This window comes from Octodon degus, unplaced genomic scaffold (assembly GCF_000260255.1).
Source record: "Octodon degus isolate 3935 unplaced genomic scaffold, OctDeg1.0 scaffold00232, whole genome shotgun sequence".
Lineage (NCBI taxonomy): Eukaryota > Metazoa > Chordata > Mammalia > Rodentia > Octodontidae > Octodon > Octodon degus.
In genome coordinates this window covers 1,932,736-1,939,425 of record NW_004524808.1, presented here as the reverse complement: position 1 = coordinate 1,939,425, position 6,690 = coordinate 1,932,736, and the positions used below count along the sequence as shown (strand labels likewise).

The window sequence follows — 6,690 nt, the reverse complement described above, 5'->3', positions numbered from 1 at the left end:
CTTACAGTAACCTCCCTAGCTTTCCATCTTTCCAGGAGATGTGGAGATGGGGGAGCCACGGCTGGGCTTCTCCAATCAGCCTGAGGAGTGGCCAGGGAGATGATCTGCCTTTCTTGGGCAGAGGACACGTGGGGCTAGAACGAGTGTCCCTGACAGGTGGCTGGATACTGAGTGCCTCGGCTGCCTCATAGGTGTCTGGCTGCCCATGACCACCTAGGGCTCTATCACTGCGTCCTGTCCCTCGTGAATTTAGTGCCCCATGAGCATCACGGTGCTCTTGCTCCTTCCATCTCTTTTGGTGTTTGTACACAGGCTCTTTCTTATCTGTGCTACATTTCTCCCACATCACTAAATTATGTCTCTTTTGGTGTTTGTTTTTGTTTTCTGAGACAGGGTCTCACTGTGTAGCTCAGGCTGGCCTTGAACTCACTGTGTAGTCTAGGCTGGACTACATAACTTACAGAAATCCTCCTGCCTCAGCTTCCTGAGTGCTAGGATTACAGGCGTGCACCACTACGCTCAACTGACTGACTTCTCAGTGACAGCACTCATCCACACCTCTTGTCCTTGTGCCTCTGGTGGCAGAATTGAACATTCTGAAATAGTACAGCAAATAAACATCATGTCACATCACGTTGCATACTTTGAAGGAAAACTCAAACCATCTACAGCTGGCCGGGATTCATCCCACGTCTATGTGTGTTCACAGGGCATGGAAAAGTCTAGAAACTTGCCGGAGTGCTTGCTTCGGCAGCACATATACTAAAATTGGAATGATACAGAGAAGATTAGCATGGCCCCTGCGCAAGGATGACATGCAAATTCATGAAGTGTTCCATATTTTTTTGGTCTTAACCATCCAGCAGAAAAGTATAAAAATGAGGTATATAAAGTAAAGCCATATTAATATGCTGAGCTGTGAAAGGCTCAAGTCAACAACTTCTGTGGATGCCCACTACTATTGTGGACTGCTGGACTATGTTGTATTGTTTTGCTGAATTCATGCACCTATAGTATTTAGATGCCAGTGGAATACCCTTTTCTGTCAAGACTAAACAAAAAAAGGGAATACAAAGGAAGGACCATTTTGTATTTGTATATACAGAATAGTTAGGATAGATATACAGATACTTTCTCTTAATTCAATGAGAAGAAAGATTTGTACTAATAGTGTTTGGACAGGATATCCTATCTGCATCTTGTACTATGGATAACCACTAAGAAGATAACAATGTACAATGTATTAATTATTGAAACTGTCCTATTAATAAGTTTTCAAACTGTCTCACTGATATTTGTTTCTCAATTAAAAAAAAAAATTAGAAACTTGCTGGAGCTCACACAGCTGGGCTGAAGTATGCTTTGGGGTTCTGGCCTCTGTAGAAGGGTGAGCGATGTTCCTCATCAGCTTGATACTTCCCAGCTTTTCACCTCCACAGCAGCCTGGTGACCAGTCCAAGGTGACCAGTGCCGTTCACCTGGGCTACTGCAGTACCTATCTCGGCTTCCTCTCTTTGCACATCTGGTCTATGTGTGGTTTCCAGGGAGACCGTGAGCCACACAGATCTGACTACATCGCATCCCTACCTAAACGCCCAGTGAGGCTGGCCTGGGGCTCAGCCATACAATGCTCACCTAGGCTCCACCCCCACACTAAAATACCTGCCCTCTAATGGCTGTCCCCTTCTCCCTAAATAAAGATCCACAGCCTCGCTATGGTCCATGACTTACTGCCAGGCCGGTGTAGCCTGTCCTCTGTTGGCCACCTCAACCTCTCTTACCCCTGTGCCCCTACCTGTCATCTGGCCATGCACAGATCTCCCATGGGTTCTCAAGTAGGTCGTGTTCTTTCCTGTCACCGGATATTTGCACATGCTGTTCCTTCCACAGTGCTTTTCCCTTCCTTCCTCTCCTGGCTCATGCCATCCTCATAGCTCGGCCTTACCTTCCTGATCCTTCTAGTCACAGTCAGTTTCCTAGTTTGCAAATTCTTCCCCTGAATAACACTGGTGTCTGCTTGTAACTCTATTTGCATTCGTGTAAATATTTATTGACCTCTTCATTGACCCACCGAAGCCCTGAGATCAGGGTCTCTGCTGCCCACCATGCCCCTCTGCCTTCACCCTAAGTGACTGTTGCTGCCAATGTTGATTGTTTCCCTGGGGAAGTTGCCTGTATAAGGCACATCCTCAGCTAGTCTCTCTCTCTCTCTCTCTCTCTCTCTCTCTCTCTCTCTCTCTCTGAAACAAAACCTGATAGTCAGGGCTGGGGAGATAGCTCAGTGGCATAAGCACATTCCTGGCAAGCGCAAAGCCCTGAGTTTGATCCTTGGTACAAAAACCTGATAGTCACTTGTGTAGTGGGACCTCAAGTGGCCTCAGAAATGCCCTTCCTCCAATTGTTCTGTTAGAAAATTCCACCATGACAAAGCCATGTCTTTGAGATAGAGTTCTCTATGAAAGTGCAGACCTCTGTGGGAGGACTTGAGCCCAAAGCCGCAGCCCAGGTGGAGTCCCACTTGCTGAGCATCGAGGGTGCTGGGGTCTGCGCTAGGCACTTCCTACCCGGTAGCCTTATAGCCTGATGGCATCTCAAAGGCTCATGTGGACGTAGGTGCTGCTTTTCAGAGGTGGTGGGATCAGAGTGTGTGATTCTGGGCTTACTGTTGCCCTACTCTGCGTGTGAGTGAGTGCTGCTCACCCAGAAGGTGGGTGGCCTGGATGGAATATAAGGGACAGAAAGACACTGTTTCGGGCCCCGGGGAGATGGCTCAATGGAATAAGCGCTTCCCTGATGGGCGCAAGGGCCTGAGTTCAATCCCTGGTTCCGCGAAAAAAGAAGAAAGAAAGAAAGAAAGAAAGAAAGAAAGAAAGAAAGAAAGAAAGAAAGAAAGAAAGAAAGAAGGAAAGAAAGACACCATTTTACTGTTTTGCTGCTCTGAAAGAAAGAAAGAAAGAAAGAAAGAAAGAAAGAAAGAAAGAAAGAAAGAAAGAAAGACACCATTTTACTGTTTTGCTGCTCTGTCTGCCCTGAAGAGTTCATTCTCTGACACACCCCTCTGCAGTGCTACGCTCCCTTCAAGCCACTTGACTCTAGACTGAAGCCTTCACAAAGAACAAACTGAAAGAAATCTTGAGGACAGATTTTTAGGGGTCAGCCTGACACCTCAGTGGATTAAAGCACCTGCTTAGGCAGAGCACAGCGGCTGGGGTTTGATTCCCAGTCTGCTGTGCTGGCCCCACCCCCAGGGTGTGCTAAAACGGCAATGGAGACTGGGCGTGGTGGCACATGCCTGTAATCCCAGCGCTTGGGAGGCTGTAAACAGGAGAATCACTATGAGTCTGATCTACATAGTAAGACCCTGTAGACCCTAGAGACCCTGCCCTAAAATGCGCTCGCGCGCGCACAAGCACACACACACACACAACAGATTTTTAGTACCAGGGAAGTGGGCCATTGCTGACCGTGTGGTTCAGGAGTCTCTGAAAATGGCTTGGGGGGAAGAGTTTGGACAGGTTTGGAGATGCTAGCTGAAGAAGCAGCCATGGAATGCTCTAAGCTGAACTTGATGGGTGGTTCTGGCTCAGGAGATTTCCTCTGGAAAGAAGGCCTGCACTGCCTGCTGGATTCCAGACCATGTGTGTTATGCTTTGGCAGAAAATTAGTCTGCATTTTGCTCTTGTCCGGAGACTTTGTCTGACACTGAGATTAAGTGTGGCAGATTAGTTAATCTCCCAGAAACCATTTCAAGACACTCTAATGTTGAGGCAGTGGCACAGCTGCTGTTGGAGATTTTAACCATATCTATGTTGAGAATTAAGAGCAAACAGCCCAGAAAAATGATTTAAAACATTTTGAGTTTGACCAGAAAGAAAGCTCCAGTAAAATTATGCCTACAAAGATGGAGCAGAGGAGAACTTGGTTGCAGAAAAGGAACAGGACAGTAGAAATGGTGGCCTGAAGGCATCGTGGGAACCAGGAGCACTGCAGCATTTGCAGCCTCAGTGTCACAAACGAGAAGGACCTTGCTTTGAGAAGAGAGTGCCAGAGCACTGTGCTCCAGGCTGGCAGTGGCCTAGGGAATTTGTTCCTCAGGATGGAATTCGGAGTGCTTAGAAATCCAGGTACTTGACCCCTATAGCCAAGAGGGAAGGAAGCCTAGCTCTAGCTCCAGCTGGTGGCAGATTTTGGCATCCTCTATGTGGTGCTGGTTTTAGAGGCATGCAGAATTGCAAGAGTTGTGAGGATGGAAAGGCTTCCACCCAGACTTCAGAAGGCCCAGGAGGCCAGGAAGTGTGTCCCTGAGAGGGTAGTGCATGAAGTTGTGAATGAGAAGCCAAAGGTGCAGTGGAGACCCCAGAAGTTTGGAGAAGTCAGGAACACTGATCACTTGAAGAAAACTGCAAGGAGGGAGCAGAGCAGGCCTGAGAGAGGAGCCACAGGAGCGACAACCATTCAGAGTGCCACAGGGGCCCTTTGGCGGTCACATCTTGCCACAGTTTGCCAGAGATGCTGGATATTGAACTATAGAATTTAACGTTTGCCTGCTGGATTTTGGACTTGCTTTTTTCCCTTTTCTATCTCCCCATTTCTAATTTTTGAAATGGAAATGGCTATCTCGGGCCATTGAATGCTGGAAGTGTGTGTAAATTTTTCATTTGCTCAGGGGCTCAGAACTAGGAGTTTGCCTGAAATCTCAGAGGAAACTTGGGCTTTTCAGCAATGCTGACACTGTTAGGCTTTGGCAGCTTTGGAGGTGGGTTAAATGCATTTTGCATAAAGGGATATGCATGCATCCTCTGGGGGGCAGGAAAAGGATGCATGGCCTGTATTTAGATGTTCCCTTAAAGCCTCATGCAGTTGTAGGTGGAGCTTTTCAGAGGTGCTGGATCGTGTGTGTGTGTGTGTGTGTGTGTGTGTGTGTGTGTGTGTGTGATGCTGGGATTAAGGGTGCCCCAGCCCGTCAGTGCTAGCTGTCCAGAGGACAATTGACCTGGATGGACTACGAGGGACAGAAAGAGACTGCTGAACTGTCTGTTGCCTTCTGCCTGCCACAGACTGTTTCCTCTCTGACATGCCCCTCAGCTTTGCCACCTTGGCTTGGAGCCAGCCAACTACAAACTGAAATCTCTACAAATTGGAAGCTGAAATCTTTTTTTTTTTGGTATTTAGGACAGGGTCTACAGGGTCTCACTACACAGATCGGACTCATAGTGATCCGCCTGTTTACAGCCTCCCAACAGCTGGGATTACAGGCAGGCACTACCACGCCCAGTCTCAATTGCTGTGTCAGTGCGCCCCAGAGGTGGAGCTGGTGTGGCAGGCCTGGGGATCAAACTCCCAGCCCCTGCGTCTGCCTAAGCAGGTGCTTTAGTTCACTGAGCTATTTGGCCAGCTTAAACCTTTCCTTCTTTAATCTTGGGTATTTGGTATTTTGTCTTGGTGATGAGAATAGTAACTAAGACACTACTGAGAAGGTATATTAGCCTCCCATTACCCTGTGTAAGTTATCTCCAAACAGACTGATGCAGATAATCAAGTATTCTTTTTCTCCCAGTTTTTGCAGGTCAGGAATTGGATGTGGGCTAGCAGGCTCCACCTGTCACTGTGGGGGGGCCTGCAGGCCCTGTGGGGTGCCTGCTGGCTGGAGACATCCGTTCTGTGCCACAGAACCTGTACTTTGGAGCAACTGAGCAAGAAAGCAAGATAGAATGTCCAAAATGAAGGCCAAGACCAGAAGTACCACCCCATCACCTCTGCCACATTCTATTTATAGTCCTTAAAAGTGAGTCAAGAAATCCAGTTCAGTCAGCCATCGTGGCACACGCTTGTAATTCCAGCACTTGGGAGGCTGAGGCAGGAGGATCATTGGGAGTTTGAGACCAGCCTGGGCTACAAAGGGAGCTCAAGGGCAGCTTGAATTGCATAGGGAGACCCTGTCTCAAAAAGAAAAGAAGGAAAAGGAGAAGGAGAAGAAGTCCACCTCGCTCTCACAAGGAGGGGATGACATAGGGAATGGCTATCAAGAGGCAGGGATCATGGGAGATACTGTGGAGGCTGCCTGCTGCATCTGGACTCTCACTGTGGTCTCCTGACAGCCTCAAAAGGAACTCTTTATTTCAAAGAGGGAAAGGTTGATTCAGAAAGGGAGAGTGTGGTGATTACATTTTGTGTATCAAGCTGGCAAAGCTGTGGAGGCCAGTTGTTTGGTGATAGATGTTGTTGTGAAGGTATTTTGTGTATCTCACTTGCACACAGTTAACCCATTGTCAAAGATATTGCCTTCTATACCATGGGTAGGCTTTGGCTGATCAGTTGAAGTCCTTAAGAACAAAACAGGTTTCCCAGAGAGGAAAGAATGCTGCCTCAAAACTATAACATAGAAATGCTGCCTGAATCTCCAGTCTGTCAGGCTGTCCTATAGATATCAATGTTGAGGTTATAACACCAAACCCTGTGTGAGTCTCCATTCTGTCATCTTTTTTTCCCTGTCATCTTTCCCTGTGAACTTTAGACCCAGCTCTTGCCTGAGTTTAGCCTATGCCTTGCTCTACCAATTTCCAGTCTGTCAGGCCCCACAATCACATGCACCAATTCCTAAAAAATACACATACATGCACACACAGAGTACTGACTGTGTTTCTAGAGAGCCCTGACTAACACAGCCACTTGTCCCAAGTCACACAAGCG

At 47.7% G+C, this 6,690-nt stretch overlaps 1 non-coding gene across 1 annotated transcript; it reads left to right on the top strand.

Moving 5' to 3' along the window:
- The first annotated feature begins 738 nt into the window (after nucleotides 1–738).
- LOC111813864 lies at nucleotides 739–845 on the top strand. Its single transcript, XR_002818999.1, has one exon. It is a non-coding gene; the product is annotated as a U6 spliceosomal RNA (small nuclear RNA).
- Nucleotides 846–6,690: the final 5,845 nt, after the last annotated feature.